Here is a 17,288-nt window from a genome sequence, read left to right as displayed (position 1 = left end):
CTTCTTACTTACTTACTTCTTACATTCTTACTATATGCTTGGCACTGTCTCAAGCATTTTGCAGACACCTTCGCCCAGTTCCTAGAAAAATCCCTTAAGTTAGGTACTATTATTATCTCAGTCATACTAAGAACACTGATGCTTATAGAGTTTAAGGAATTTGTCTGAAGTCACTGAGCTTATAAGTGGCAGAGGGAGGACTCTAACAGAACCTTAATATGGCCAACTGCCCTTTGTCTCAGTGGAATGTACCTGCTGAGGGACAGCAAATTTCTTCATTTACCATGTGCCTCTTGGTAAATCAGCCAGCCTTCCCAAGCTTCCATTTTCCTCACCCATAAAACTAGAGGGTTGTTTCCAGCTTTGATAATATATTATGGTTGTGTATGATGTTATCATTGGGGAAAGCAGGATGAAGGGTACACAGCAAACCTCTGTGCTAATTTTGCAACTCCTTTGAAACTTCTAAAATGATTTCAAAGCAGAAAGTTTAAGTACTACCATAAGGGTTTGCTATTTGATGTCAGGCACTGCATTTTGCACATAACTGAGCTCAGTAAATGATCTTTTGATGCGATTTATTTGACTTTTAGTAAATGAAATGTGCCGGTACTGAGCAGCTTGCTCTGTGTAGCATGAAAAGCAGACGTCTCTCTATAAAGTCTCTCAATTTAAATAGCAAAAACACAGAATTTGAGGTCATGGATATATATTATTCTTTTTAAAATATTTTATTTATTTATTGGAGAGAGAGAGAGAGAAGGAGTGAAGGGGAGGGGCAGAGGGAGAGGGAGAAGCAGACTTCCCACTGAGCAGGGAGCCTGATGTGGGTATCTATCCCAGCACTCTGAGATCATGACCTGAGCTGAAGGCAGACAGACGCTTAACCAACTGAGTCATCCCGGTGCCCTGGAAAATATTTTATTCTTTTTTTTAAAGATTTTATTTATTTCAGGCACAGTGAGAGAGCATGAGTGGGAGAGAGGGGCAGGGAGAGAATCAGGCTCCTGGCTGAGCAGGGGGCCCGATGTGGGGCTCCATCCCAGGGCCCCAGCATCATGACCTGAGCCAAAGGCAGATGCTTAACCAACTGAGCCACTTAGGTTCCCCAAATATTTTATTCTTAAAAGTAACATTTTTTTCATAGTATTAAAATTTTATATTAAAAATACCTTATCGCATCAGTGGACTAAAAAACAAAAGTCATATGATCACATCAATAGATGCAGAAAAAATTGCCAAAATGCATTTGGCGATAGAAAATATATTTGAGGGCACCTGGGTGGCTCAATTGGTTAAGCGAAAGCCTTTGGCTCAGGTCATGATCCTGGAGTCCTGGAATCGAGTCCCACATCGAGCTCCCTGCTCGGTGGGGAGTCTGTTTCTCCCTCTGACCTGTCCTCTCTCATGCTCTCTCTCTCTCATTCTCTCTCTCTCTCTCTCTCTCAAATAAATAAATAAATAAATCTTTAAAAAAATTTATAAAAAGAAAAGAAAATATATTTGACAAAACCCAACCCCCATTTGTGATTAAAAACTCCCAATAAACTAGGAACAGAGGGAGTTTTCTCAGCTTGATAAATACCATCTATGAAAATCCTACAGCTAACATCACACATCATGGTGAAAAAACTTGGAGTTTCCCCACCAAAATCAGGTACGAGGCAAGGATGATTACCGATTTTAAAGTGTATAGGGTGTGGTAAAAGACCCAGAATAGCCAACACAATATTGGAGGAAAAGAACAAAGGTGGAGGATCGATGCTATCTAATGTTGAGATTTACTATAAAGCTACAGTAGTCAACACCAAAGTGTGGAAATGGCAAAAGAATAGACAAATAGATCAATGGACTAGAACAGAGAGCCCAGAAATAGACCCCCATAATTTAGTCAGCTGGTCGTTGATGAAGGAATAGAGGCAACAGGATGGAACCAAGACAGTTTCTTCAGCAAATTGTTCTGGAATAACCACACATCCCCATGTGAAAGAATGACTCTAGACACAGACCTTACATCCTTCACAAAAATGCCTTACATTCAAAAAGGATCATAGAAGTAAAGGTAAAATGCAAGACCATAAAATTCCCACAAGGTAGCAGAGGAGGAAAACCTAGATGACCTTGGTGGTGCCTTTCTAGACACAACTTCAAAGTCATGGCCCACAAAAGAAATTATTGATAAGCCGGACTTCATGAAAATCAAAAACTTCTGCTCTGTGAAAGACCCTGTCGAGTGAATTAGAAGACAAGCCACAGATGGAGAGAAAATATTTATAAAAGACACGTCTGATAAAGGACTATTATCCAAAACAGACAAAGAACTCTTTTAAAAATCAAGTATAAGAAAACAAACCACAATGAGATATCACCTCACACCAGTCAGAATGGCTAAAATTAACAAGTCAGGAAATGACAGATGCTGGCAAGGATGCGGAGAAAGGGGAACCCTCCTACACTGTTGGTGGGAATGCAAGCTGGTGCAGCCACTCTGGAAAACAGTATGGAGGTTCCTCAAAATGTTGAAAATAGAACTACCCTATGACCCAGCAATTGCACTGCTGGGTATTTACCCTAAAGATACAAACGTAGTGATCCGAAGGGGCACGTGCACCCAAATGTTTATAGCAGCAATGTCTACAATAGCCAAACTATGGAAAGAACCTAGATGTCCATCAACAGACGAATGGATAAAGAAGATGTGGTATATATACACAATGGAATACTATGCAGCCATCAAAGGAAATGAAATCTTGCCATTTGCGACGACGTGGATGGAACTAGAGGGTATCATGCTTAGCGAAATAAGTCAATCAGAGAAAGACAACTATCATATGATCTCCCTGATATGAGGGAGAGGAGATGCAACATGGGGGGTTAAGGGGGTAGGAAAAGAATAAATGAAACAAGATGGGATTGGGAGGGAGACAAACCATAAGTGACTCTTAATCTCACAAAACAAACTGAGGGTTGATGGGGGAAGGGGGGTTGGGAGAGGGGGGGTGGGGTTATGGATATCGGGGAGGGTATGTGCTATGGTGAGTGCTGTGAAGTGTGTAAACCTGGCGATTCGCAGACCTGTACCCCTGGGGATAAAAATATATGTTTATAAAAAAATAAAATTTAAAAAAAGTCAAGTATAAGAAAACAAACAACCCAGTTTAAAAACGGGCCAAAGACCTGACCAGTCACCTCACCAAAGAAGATATACAGATGGCAAATAAGCATATGGAAAGATGCCCCACCTCATATGTCCTCCGGGAAATGGAAATGAGATACCACTATACACCTATTAAATTGACCAAAACCCAGAACACTGACACCACCAGATGCTGGTGAAGGTGCGGAGCATTGGGAACTCTCATTCATCGCTGGTGGGAACGCAACTTGGCACAGCCACTTTGGAAGACAACTTGGCGGTTTCTTATAAAACTAAATATACTCTCACCATGTGCTTCAGCAATCACTCTTCTTGGAATTTACCCAAAGGAGTTGAAAACACGTCCACACGAAAACCTGCACACAGATTTTTATAGCAGCTTTATTCATAACTGCCAAGACTCGGGCAACCAAGATGTCCTTCAGTAGGTGAAGGGGGAAAGAAACTGTGGTACGTCCAGACTATGAACCGTTAAAAAGCCATGAGCTAGCAAGCCATGAAAGGACATGGTGGAACCTTAAATGCATATTACTAAGTGAAAGAAGCCAACTTGAAAAGGCCACATGATCTGTGATTCCAACCATATGACATTCTGGAAAAAGCAAAACTATGGAGATGGTAAAATGATCTGTGGTTGCCAGCGGTTGGGGGGGTGGCAGTAGGGAAGAAGGGATGGTTAGGTAGAGCACAGAAGATTTTTAAGCCAGTGAAAATATCCCATGTGCTATTTATACTAGTGGACATATGTCATTATACATTGTCCAAACCTATAGAATGTATGATACCAAGAGTGAAGCCTAAGACTTTGCGTTCTTAGATGTTGGGTGGTAATGATAATAATGTAGGTCCATCCTTGGAAACAAATATATCTGTCTGGTGAATGATGTGAATAATGGGGAGCATGTGTGGGGTCAGGGTATATAAGGGAAATCTCTGCACCTTCCTCTCAGTTTTGTTATGAGCCTAAAACTGCCCTTAAATATTAGTCTTTTTTTTAAAAAACAACCTAGAGGGCTGAAGACAGGGATGTCTAAGGGCCCTTCCTGAGGTTGGCCCGCTGCCTGCAATAGATCAAGCCAGCAGAGGCAGAGGTGTTCCGTGCAGGCCTGGCCCAGCGCCTTGGGTTGCCGGTCACATCTCCTTGTCTCATTTCGGCTTAAACTCTGCCTCCAGCACTAGCTTGCCCGGCTTCCATCCTTGATGCAGCCCTTCAGAAGCAGCTGGAAACCCTTTCTGCCAGGTGTATTTTGTCTGATCATGCATGGTCCGTGCAGAGGTGAGAACAGAACTAAAAGGCTCTCTGTCTTCGGGAGCAGTGAAAATCTGGGGCCGGGCAGGTGAGCTCCGAGCAGAATTTCCAGAAATAGCAACAGTGGGATTCTTTACAAAGTTTGGTGTTTTGCTTTTGATTTAACACTCTCTTTGCTTTCAGAGGTTCTGTTCTGGGCACAGAGACGTCCCTGTCTTTGTTATATAATGATTAAGCCGAGCCAGGGAACACCTCTTGACTGCTCTGTGCCTTGGTTTACCCATCTTTGTAAATAATGCCTGTTTTGCCGGAAGCCTGTCATTTATACAGTGGGGAGGGAGAAGTTGGGAGGGAAATAGAAATGGAATGAAGGGCTTCTTCTCCCCCAGTTTACTCCATGGCCAGAATGTAAATAGCAGCCCATTTGGAAAACTCAGCTGCCGGAAGAAAACCAGCGAGCCTGTCAACCCAAACAGAAACAACTGATGCGGTTCTGTTCGGTTCCCTCTCGGGGAGCTGCCCCTCAAGTCCAGGCCTCCTGGGCCGTCCTCGGCGTCAGCTGGGAATGATTTGGGCACATCCGGTATGGGCCGAATCTGATCCTTTGGGTAAGGTCTGAAAAAGTAGAGAGGGAGAAGAAAGAAGGCAAATCTATTCCCTTAAAAACTATGCATACCAAAAGCTTCATACTTTACGCTCACCCCTTAGAGCTGTTCGCCTAACTCTGGGTTTGTAAGACACAACATGTTTTTTCCCCTAATCCTTTCCAAAAATGCGTTCCATAAATTGTTAGCATCCCTGCCAGCGGCCCCGGTAAACTCACATACCAGCTTTAAAGTCAACCCCTTTTAAACCAATGCATCAGTCCTTTGAGTTAAGGGGATATTATTTCCAGATTCCTGTAGCTGCTAGTTCCTTTGTAAAGTGGCAAATGATCATGTTTCTTTGTTGCTGTTAATTCTCAGAGAGAAGCAGATACAGGGACGGCAATGTATGTCTACACTAGCTGTGACATCCTCCAAAGCCCCTTAGCACACTCGGAGACTCCCGAGCTCCCCCCCCCCCCCCACCCGCGCCCTGCCTCCCTCCTGGTTGCACTGGCTCTCTTCTAAGGGCTCAAAACTCCCCTTGTTCAGCATGGTCAAGAAGTTCCCATATACGTTACTATGTCACTTGCTATTATGGTACGTTTTATAACGGAGAGGTAGTGAAGGTGGTGTTTAACACATGGGCTCCAGAGCCCAGCTGCCTAGGTTTAAAGTCCAGCTCTACCACTTAACAGCTGTGTGACCTTGAGCAACTCACTTAACTGCTCTGTTCCTCAGATTCCTTACCTATAAAATCAGAAGGATAATAGTAGGTACCTCATATACAAAAAGCAAACTGAGCAGGGCTTGCCAGAACAAGTTCCACACAAATGTTGGTTACTGTTCCATATTTTTCTAGGTGGGACTTCCAGCCATCAACATGGAAGGTGTCTAGAAGGATCTGGGGACAAGCTAAGGTACATGCATAGAATGCAGGGAGACATGCCTAGCTAGTGTGGCCTTTCTGGGCCACAAAGGCTGACAAAGGCAGTAGCCATAGACTATATAGTTCAGGGACATCCTCATAGACTCTGGGGATACCCACCCGCCTTGTTTTAAAAGCCTCTTATTGACAAGTTGAGGGCAGGACTGCTGGCAGCCCTGCCCCTAGATTCCCCATCTCTAATCCCAGACCAAGTTCTCCACACTGCCCCGCGCCGCTCTCAGAAGGGAGAGCTGTCATTCCCAGCACAGACCTGCCCCACACCCAGGGTCTGGATTCATGCTGCCATCATTCTCCCTGTTTTGAATTTTCCCTGCTCTGATCCCTTCACCATCTCTTTGCCAGAGTAGTTTCTCTCAGATACAATTTTCTCTCCCCCCACTCCAATGTTCAAGGATCTACAGGGCTTCTTTCCTGTATGTGATGTGGCATTGGACGTGCCTTTGATTTTCAGGGAGAAGTAAAGAACCAGTTCCATTGCTTCTCATTTTTTATGTCATTTCTTATTTCCTCCAGTGCTTCATAATTTTCAGGACAAGAGCACAGAACTCCTCTCTGTTTCCTCTGGGTCTGGTGGGAGTGGAGTGTGTGGATGGATGATAACTTTGTCAGGGAAGACAGGAAGTATGTCGTTCGAACCGTGTAAATCATCCATGACACGTGGTGGGACATTTGTCATCAGGATCCAGCAGGATGGCAGACATGAAAAAGGACAAGAGGCAGCCTAGGCGAGCAAGGAGGGGCTGACCTGGAAGGCAGATTACAGAATTGTTCATAGAAGATGTAATGGGTAGAGCTGTTCAGAACAAAAGGATTATTAGTAAGAAATTCCTAGACCTTCCATATATTCTGGCAGCCTGAGCAGCTAAGAAAGACATTATCTACCTTTTGGGGGGGCATCCCAAGGCCCACTAACAGCAGCTTCCTCTGACTCCCATGAGCAGAAAAAGGCTCATAGAATATGTGACTTATTCTAGAACAGGATTGCCAGATTCTCTGTAACAGTCCTCCAGCAGAAGATTCTCTTTGACAGACTCCTAGAGACATTAGTCGCTGTCTCAGGCAGGGCAGTTCAAACTCTCCGGGGTTCTGATGAGGTGCTTCAGGGGGCAGGGGGTGGGGGGGTACTGGGAGCTGGGTGGGCAGGCTTCTGGGACCCCTCCTCTACCTCCACAGGGGCAGCTCTGCTTTCAAAGAAAGCATCCCAACTTGGAAGGAAGGAAACCCTGATCCGGGACACTTACTGAGAAAATGAAGCATCAGGGAGGGAGTGACTGGTCCCAGGTTGGTCATTCAGTTAGTTGGTGGCAAGGGCCTGGGGTAGATCACAAATCTTGGGCTTCCAGTGCCAGGCCCTTTGCATCTCACTGTGCTGGGCCACCAACTGTCTCCTGTACATATTGTATCTCAAATAATGATGCTACGGAATGCTCAAATAAGGCCTTTGAGAAAGCATTAAGAAAGAAAGTGCTCAAATCTCCATAAAGCATACAAAAGATTATCTATTGTCGACAGCCCCATGGGACAAGGATATATTCCCAGCCCGCTGGAAAGGGACTGTTCTCTTTCCTCCACCCCAACTGAAGAGAAACAAGGCCAACCCTTAGTAAAATCAGTTAGTCAGTAACTTTGTTTTCTCGGTCTTTCTTCAACATAACCCCCTCTTCTTTAGCACCTCTTTCTTCTATCAAAACAAGGAAATCTGCCACCGATCATTTTCACCTGTCGTTCAACTTCCTGCCTACCTTTCCATTACAGGTGAGTGTCTTCCATATGCTCTGTTCCTTAGTGGTATTTGCTTTTTAAAATGTTATCTTTAATGATTTCATAAGATTTTTTTGTCCTGTATTAAAGGAATGTCAGGCATCTGGGATGGAAAAGAGGGGAAGACCCTTTTTCTTAGCGGCTGGAAAGATTTTGTGATCATATTAGGTATTCATTCAAGGTACAGCTTAAGGTGGCCTGAGGGCAAATTATATTCTGCTCTTTCAAAGGAAGATATCCCTCCCTGGCAGTCTGGTTCTCTGAGTAAAACTTAAAGCATCCCAGGCTGATTTTTTTTTTCAGCCATAGGCTATCTCAAAAGCCGTCGCATACATTTTGCCAGAATTCTGTCTGGTAGGGAGAGATACATAGGTAGTTTCAGTGCCCTCTCTCCCTGCCCCCATTCCACCAAAAAATCTTAACTTTCCCCTGCCTCTGCCAACTCCCCTGTGGTCTCAAGTGTTCCAGGAAATGAGGAGTCATTCTTTATTTCTTGCTCGGTAGGGGGAGGGCACCATGTGACTCCCTGTGGAAGGGGCAGCAGGGTGGGGAGGGAGAGTGGCTCAGCCAGAGCTACAGAGATCCAAGCTCAGGACTTCTGGGGGGCGGGGAGGGGAGCCGGTTCTGTCCCTGGCCCCTCAGCATCGCCAGCCTGGAGACCGGCTCCACTTGGCAGGGCTCCTCAGTGCCCCTCACCCTCCCCACACATCCGCCTTCCCTAGCTCTCCCCTCCCTCTGCCCCAGGGCTCCTGCTTGCATTCCTTCTATCTTCTGGAATTTTTTTTTTTATGTCATTTTACTTTGTATTTAATAATAGCTCCGCATTTTCTACTTTATCAAGGAATCATGTGTTCACTTTGGGAATAAAATTTATGGCAAGGTTTGCCGTTGGACTAATTGCCTTTCATTAGCTTCATACTTCTTAATGATTACAAATTGTTTGCCTGTGCAAGCAGCAGTTCCATTCTGTTCTCCACGTTTACTAGCCTTCAACTGCAACCAGAAACTGGAAGTCTTGAGTTGCTTGTACTTGGGGAATGAGGTTCCTGGCTTTTTGCTTCAGGGTCTGGCCATACCGAGGGTTGGGGAGAGGGTGGGTAATCCTAGATCTTTAGACTTCAAAGCCCAGATGATGGTCCCTGGTCCAAATAAAAAGCAAAGTTAGCTTTTCTAAGCCATTGGCTGTTCTTTGTCTCAGTTCTCAAATCCATGAAGTGGAGTGAGAAAGACAGAGGGACGAGATATGTATATTTAATAACAAGCTACTTGAAAATCAGTTTGAAAAACCTATACTTCATATAATGAATTGGGGTTTCAAAAGCAAGACGGAAAGAGCATACCCACCAAAAGGGAGCAGCAGAATCAATCCCAATGGAAAATTTGTGCCTCTCTGTGGTCAGAGTCCTTTGGTCAAGAAATGATGACATTACACATTTCTGAAAAGGGTGTGTGTTTTGGACTTACTGAAGTCCAGGTCTCAGCATGATATTCGGGCAAGGCCAGCATTTAACTGCTCTGCAGAATAAAGAGAAGGAAGTGGTCTCGACCAGCATTCTTTCCCACCACAGCAGCAGCGCCTCCCAGGTCTGACATTGCCCATGAGTCTTTTCAGCTCATGGACTTGGAATTGGGATCTCAGCAAAGCCTGTGCCCCCATCGTGCCCTGAGAGATAAGTCGTTCTTTAACTCTCTCTGGGAAGTGGTGGTAGCTGGAGGCATAGGGGAACAGGGGCGTGGTGGGGTGGGGGAGGTGGCAGTCTGACCTGCTCAGAGGACTGGTGTATGCAGCAACAGCCCTTGGAGCCCATGGCCTGGCCCTGGGGAGCCATGGAAGTTTCTCTCTGCAGAGGGAAGGGCAGGGAGTGGGAGAGGGACAGGGAGCAGCAGGCCCCCCCTGCTGAGCAGGGAGCCAGACATGGGACTCCATCCCAGGACCCTGAGATCACAACCCAAGCCCAAAGCAGACGTTTAACCCACGGAGCCACCCAGGGGCCTCAACAAGCAATTATTGAGCACCAACTGAATCAGCATGGGAGCTAAGCTGGTTGACAAAGAGGCGTACACCACACTGACAGCGGCTTAAGAGAGCTGCTGTCTTCCCTGTTACAGAAGATCATTTCCTGACTCAACTTACCTCCCTTGTGTTAGTCTGTTTCCCTCTAGGGCAGTGCTGTTCAAAGTATGGCCCAGGCACGGGCGGCAGCAGCATCACCTGGAAGCTTGTTAGAGATTCCAGATTGTGGGCTCCACTTTAGAACTATTGAACCTGCACCCTTTTGGGTGAGGCCTGGGAATCTGTATTTTACCTAGCTCTCCTGGTCATGGGATTTTTTTTTCCTCCCAAAAATGTATTGTGGTCAAATGGAATAGAAATTTACTATCTTAACCATTTTAAAGTGTATAGTTCAGTAGAATTAAATCCATTCAGAGTGCTATGCCGCCATCCCCAACATTCACCTCCAAATTTCTTTTCATCTTATGAAACTGAAAGTCTGTGCCCATTAAACATGAACTTGCCATTTCCCCCAGCCCCTGGCGAACATTATTCTATTGTCTGTCTCTATGAGTTGACTACTCTGAGTTCTCATAAGTGGAATCATATAGTATTTGTCTTTTTGTGACAAGCTTATTTCACTTGGCATAGTATCTTCAAACTTTGTCCGTGTTGTAGCCTGTGTCGGAATTTCCTTCCTTCTTAAGGCTGAATAATACTGCCCTGTATGTACATACCACATTTTGTTTATCCACTCATCTGTCAATGGACATTGGGTGGTTTCCATGTTTTAGCTATTTTGAATAAGAACATGGATGTACAAATGCCTTTTCAGGACCCTACTTTCAATTATTTTGGCCACATGCTCAGAAATAGAATTGCAGAATCATATTGTGATGCTATTTAAATTTTTTTTTTTAAACCACCATACTGTTTTCTCTAGAATGGGGTTCCCAAACCATTCTTGATGATGGGTACTTGGCAAAGGTAGTCTTGGTAGGTCTTAGGAAACATTGAAAGTCAGGCTTCCCCACTGCCAAAGGAGAGGGAAAAAGTGGGGAAATTGTTTATTCTAGGAACTGAATGGTAATTTAAACTTTCTTCTGTGGCCAAGCACTCCACTAGACATGTAGACATATTATCCTATTTCATTCTCACAAAACTCTACAAGGTAGGAATCACAGCTGAGCCCATTGGCTTCCCTTTTGTGGTCCAAGGCTAGGTTTTTAACTGGTCACAGACATGCCCATAAAGATAATCTACTGATACTTCAAGCCCAACATATTCAAAATGAAACTCATCATGTTTCCCTATACCAGCCCCCTTCTTTCTTCTTTAGACTCTAAAGTAATACCTGTTTCACTGATTTCTCATTGCTAGCAAATCCTAGAACTGGTGCATTTATGAACCACTTCTCTGTTTCAGTTGTTATTCTGGTCATTCCTGCTTAAAACCTACATTAGTCTATTTGGGTCTTCCTATTTTCTGAGACTCCTTCTAGCCAGTCTCCTGCCAGACTTGTCCACCCCCTTGTCCTCCCATCCTTCTGCTGCAGTCCCGAGAGTCCAGCTCCATTGCTACATCCCCCATGAAAGCTTTTGTGAGCCCTGCTAACGAACACCAACAGCATTTTATTATTCCCGTGTAATAACACTGTGCACATTCCTCCTAGAACCATAGCTAATAACAAACTTGAGTTAAGCTCCTTAATAGAACCAAAAGCTTGCCTTCATATTAGTACTGACCCCAAATTCCATCCTAAGATCTTTGCCTATGACATGTTCAGTCCTTTTAACTATGCTAGCATCTGTAAGAGCTCATCAGTAAGTGGGAGACCAGAGCAGAGCTCCACAGAGATTAAGAAATGTTGATGTCCTCTAAAGTATGCTCCTCACAAGAGATATTTCCCTGCTTATTCCCTACGATCCCCTTAAACTCTAGTCCAGTCTGACTACTTTAAAGTTGCGTCTAAATGATGGAACAGATTTCGACAGAGGGATCCCCTCTTGAATTTTCAGAGTTTAGATGATAATCAGAGGAGAGAGGAATATATTAGCAGAACCATTGGCTAAGCTGAAGCCATATGGCACTACTACTTTGCCTCAAACAGAACAGTATGGTCGATGTGTATATTTTGACTAGGGGGTCAAGGTAACCTCCATTCTAAATCTACCTTATTTATTTATTAGCAGTTTGATATTTGGCAAGTTATTAAGCTTCTGAGAGGCTCAATTTCTTCCTCCTTGGCACATGTAGATAAGGTACCTGTTCTTTTGCCTTAGAGAGTAGTGAGCAGAGAGTGAGAAAAGGTATGTGAAAGAATTTAGTAAACTAATATCAGGTACCTTTTGCTGCTGATACCTCAAACCTGACTTGTAATAACCATCATTTATTTAGCTTGTGATTTTGTGGGTTGGCCAGACTGTGTGGTCTGTGCCAGCTTCGTTGATCATGGCTGGGCTCCCTCCTGTGTCCTTGGTGAACTGGCAAGCCATCTAATAGATGGGAGATCTAGGTCGGCCTCAAATTACATGTCTGCTGGCTGACAAGCTGTAGGTTTGGGTTGCAGGGGTGACTGTGCCATGTCTATCTCATCATCCTGGAGGTCAGCTTGGGTTTCTCCACAGGGCAGCTTCCGGGTTCCAAAAGAAGACAAGCTCCATAGTGCACAGGCTTCACAAGTCTCTGCTAGCGTCACTTTCCTGACATCCCATTGGCTGAGCCCCGAATCAGGTGGGAGGTCATTCAAAGTATCCTGGTAAAGGAGCATGGATGGATGGATACAGGAGAAAAAAAGAATTGATGGCCGTTTTTGCAATCTACTAGACCATTGCCAATTGGGATAGTAGCAGCAGATGTTCTAGAACCGTGTCCAAAGTCATGGCTGGGAGCTACAGGGTCTGTGCCCAATGGCAGGGGCATTGGAGTCCTTGCTGGAGCCATTCCACTCTGTGCTTTGGGTGTTATTCTCAGTGGAGTGGACCTTCCAAGCTTAATTCTCTGGCCTTCCCAAGAAGTCTGCGAGGCACTTGATATCCTTTAACAAATTCGTGTTTTGTTTAGGCTAGTGAGAATGCTTTCTACTGTTTCTGACTGAGGATTCTGACACTGATAGTTTCCCAAGGCTGGAGCACTATGGCTTTAAATTCCCCATACTGAAGAAGGCACAATGTTTGTTTTACTTTTCGGCAAATAAAATGTTCAGCTCGCCTATTCCTATGTGTGTATTCATATAATCCAGCTAGACTTTAACACACAAGGTCCAGACTCCCCAAATATCAAAGCAGATGGTTTGAGAAAAGAAGGAAAGTGAATTCTATTTGTCTCACAGAGAAAAGCAAACCCTGAAATTTTGTGTGAAAAATCTAAGCTCTCTAGCTCCACTCACTGTTCTGCTGGACTTCTTGGTGGCACCATATTCGTTTGTAAGAGAATGAAAATGGGATTTGCTTCACTGGACTACCTTTGGCCAGTTTTAAACAGACCTCTCAATTAAAAAAAATTTTTCAAGCTAGCAGCAGTTTGGTGTAGCGGTCAAGGGCATGGGCGGTGGAGGTAGTGAGCCCTGGATTTGAATCCTGTGGCAGTTGTATACTAGCTTTGTGACTTTGGGCCAGTTCCTCAGCTTCTCTGAGGCTCCTCTGTCACATCATAATGTATCCTCCCACTATTGCTTCGCGGATTTAATGAGATCAAAGACCAGGCTTACTTTGCATTGGAGAATCCTTTTGGGGAGTAATTTATGACACCTGTATGATAAAATTCAAAATCCAAATTTTAAATTCGGTACACTTGCTACTTTTGCAAGACTTTGACGATCATAAAAATAACCATCGTCCTTTTTGTTTCATGCTGATGCTTGTCATGACATCATTTCCAGCAGGAGTGCATTTATAAGTTTAGAAGTCTTGGGACTCCTGGGTGGCTCAGTGGGTTGAGCGTCTGACTCTTGATTTCAGCTCAGGTTGTGATCTCAGGGTCCCGGCATCAAGCTCCGCATTGGGTGCCACACTCAGCGGGGAGTCTGCTTAAGATTCCCTCCCTCTCCCTCTGCTCCTCTCCCCACTTTCACACACACACACACACACACACACACACACTCTCTCTCTCTCTAAAATAAATCAATCTTTTAAAAAAGTGTAGAATTGGGGCGCCTGGGTGGCTCAGTGGGTTAAGCCGCTGCCTTCAGCTCAGGTCATGATCTCAGGGTCCTGGGATCGAGTCCCGCATCGGGCTCTCTGCTCAGCAGGGAGCCTGCTTCCCTCCCTCTCTCTCTGCCTGCCTCTCTGTCTACTTGTGATCTCTGTCTGTCAAATAAATAAAAAATCTTTAAAAAAAAATAAAAAATAAAAAAATAAAAAAGTGTAGAATCTTTCCCTTCATCTCTTTTTTATATTTGCTAAAAACACATGACATTAAATTTACTGATGTAACCATTTTTAAGAGTACAGTTAAGTATATTCACAGTGTTGTGCAGTGGGATCCCTGGAACTTTTTCAGTTTGCAGAACTGAAACTCTCATTAAATACTCATTAAAAACTCATTAAATACTAGTTCCCTCTCCCCGTAACCTTTCTAATTTCTACTTGTATGATTTTGGCTATTTTAGATATTTCATATGAATGGAATCATACAGTATTTGCCTTTTTCTGACTGGCTTATTTCACTTAGCAGAATGTCCTCAAGGTTCATCTATGTCGTAGCAGGTGACAGAATTTCCTTCTTTTTTAAGTCTACATAATATTCCATTATATGTATATATCACATTCTCTTTATCCATTCATTTCTCAGTGGACATTTGGGTTATTTCCATCTCTCGAATGTTGTAATTGACAGGTGTACAAATATCTCTTCAAGATCCTGGTTTGAATTCTTTTGGATATATACCTAGAAGTAGGATTTCTGGACCGTATGGTAATGCTATTTTTAATTTTTTTTTAGGAACTTCTATACTGTTTTCCGTAATGGCAGTACCATTTTACATCCCCGCCAACAGTGCCAAAGAATTCTCTGCATCTTTGCCAACACTCTTTTCTGTTCTTTTGATAGTGGCCATTCTAATGGATGTGTGGTGATATCTCAGTGTAGTTTTGATTTGCAGTTTCTTTTCTTTCTTTGTTTCTTTGTTTCTGTGTGTCTGTCTTTCTTCCTCTCCTTTCCTTTCCTTCCTTTTTTTCTTTCTTTCCTTCCTTCCTTCCTTCCTTCTTTCATAGAGGAGGAGAGAGGGGTTGGAGGGGCAGAGGGAGACAGAAGATCACAAGCAGGTTCCATGCCCCGACGCAGAGCCCAATATGGGGATCTCAAGGTCACAACCCTGAGATCATGACCTGAGCCAAAATCAAGAGTCAGATGCTTAACTGAGCCACCCAGGTGCCCCTTGATTTGCATTTCTCTTGTAATAAGTTGAGCAACTTTTCATGTGTGTTGGCCATTTGTATATTCTCTTTGGAGAATTGTCTTTTCAAGTCCCTGGCCCATTTTTAAATTGGGTTATTTGTTTTTTGTTGAGGTTGAGTTGTAGAAATTCCTTACATATTTTGGATATAACCTCTAATATATATGATTTGCAAATATTTTTGCAACCATTTGCAACCAAATTTTGCAACCAAATATTGCAACCAAATATTTTCAACCATTCTATAGGTTGTCTTTTCACTCTGTGGAGTGTTTCCTTTGATGCACAGAAGTTTTTACATTTCATATAGTTCTCTCTGCCTATTTTTACTTTTGTTGCCTGTGCTTCTGGTGTCATACCAAAGAAATCATTGCCAAATCCAATGTTCTGAATCTTTCTCCCCACATTTTCTCTAGGAGTTTCTTATTTTAGTTCTTATGGATAGGTTTTTAAACCATTTTGAGTTGATTTTTTTTTTTTTTTTTTTTTAGATTTCATCTATTTATTTGAGAGACAGAGACCACAAGTAGGCAGAGAGGCAGGCAGAGAGAGGAGGAAGCAGGCTCCCTGCTACACAGAGAGCCCAACGCAGGGCTTGATCCCAGAACCCTGGAATCATGACCTGAGCCGAAGGCAGAGGCCTCAACCCACTGAGCCACCCAGGCGCCCCTTGAGTTGATTTTTATGTGTGGTGTAAGGTAAGGTCCAACTTAATTCTTTTGCACCTGGATATCCAGTTTTCCCAATACCATTTGAAGAGACTGTCCTTTCCCCATTGTGTAGTTTTGGCATGTTTATCAATAATTGTTTGACCATATCATGCAAAGCTCTCTTCCTGGGATCTCTATTCTGTTCCATTGGTGTATGTACCTATTTTTGTGGCAGTCCTACAGAGTCTTGTTTCTTTGAAGTATGTTTTGAAATAAGGCAGTGCAATGCCTCAAGACTGCTTTGGGTATTATGGGTCTCTTGAGATTCATTTGTAGGATATTTAATTCTGTTCCTACAAAGAATGCTATTGGGATTTTGATAGGGATTGCACTGAATCTGTAGATAACTCTGGATAGTATGGACATTTTAACAATGTTAAGTCTTCCAATGCATGAGCACAAAATATCTTTCCATATATTTGTGTCTTCCTTAATTTCTTTTAGCAATGTTTTGTAGCATTCAGTGTGTAAGATTTTCATCTTGGTTAAGTTTATTCCTAAGTATTTTATTCTTTCTGATTTTATGAAAAATGTTGTTGTCTTAATTTTCTTTCCAGATTGGTCATTGTTAGTGTATAGAAACATAGTTGATTTTTGTGTGATTTTCTATCCTATAACTTTGTTAAAATAATTTCTTAATTTTAACAGGTTTTTTTTTGTGGAATCTCTAGAGTTTTCTCATAGAAAATTATGTTGTCTATGAAACAGATATAATTTGACTTTTTTCTTTCCAATTTGGGTGGCTTTTATTTCTTTTTTTTTTTTTTTGCATCAGAGTAATTTTGGCCTCATAGAATGAGTTTGAAAATGTTCCCTCATCTTCAATTCTTTGGGAAAGTTTTAGAAGGGTTGGTATTAATTCTTCTTTAAATATTTGGTAGAATTTTCTAGTGAAGCCTCTGGGTCTGGACTTTCCTTTTTTGGGAGGCTTTTGATTACTGCTTCAATCTCTTTACTAGTTATAAGTCTATTCTGATTTTGTTATTTCTTATGAGTCAGTGTTTGTAGGTTGTATGTTTCTAGGAATGTATCCATTTCTTTTAGGTTATCCAATTTGTTTACATATAATTGCTCATGGTAGTCTGTTATAATCCTTTTTACTCCCATGACATCAGTTGTAATGTCCCTTCTTTCATTTCTAATTTTAATTGAGTTTCATCTCTTTTTTTCTGAGTCTAGCTTAGAATTTGCCAATTTCGTTGATATTTTCAAAACCATTTCTTGGTCTTGTTAACTTTTCTTTTGCTTTTATTCTCTGCTCTATTTATCTGTGCTCTAATCTTTATTCTTTCTTTCTTTCTTCTTTTGGTTTAGTTTGCTCTTCCTTTTGTAGTTCCTTGAGATGCAAAATTAGGTTATTGATTTGAGATCTTTCTTCTTAATGTTAAACATTTGTCACTATACACTTTCTTCTTAGTACTGTTTTTACTGTATTCCATATCTTTTGGTATGTTGTATTTTCATTTTACCTCCAGATTTCTTAGAAATCC

This window comes from Lutra lutra, chromosome 11 (assembly GCF_902655055.1).
Source record: "Lutra lutra chromosome 11, mLutLut1.2, whole genome shotgun sequence".
In the NCBI taxonomy this organism is placed as follows: domain Eukaryota; kingdom Metazoa; phylum Chordata; class Mammalia; order Carnivora; family Mustelidae; genus Lutra; species Lutra lutra.
Note: the sequence above shows the minus strand (reverse complement) of the source record.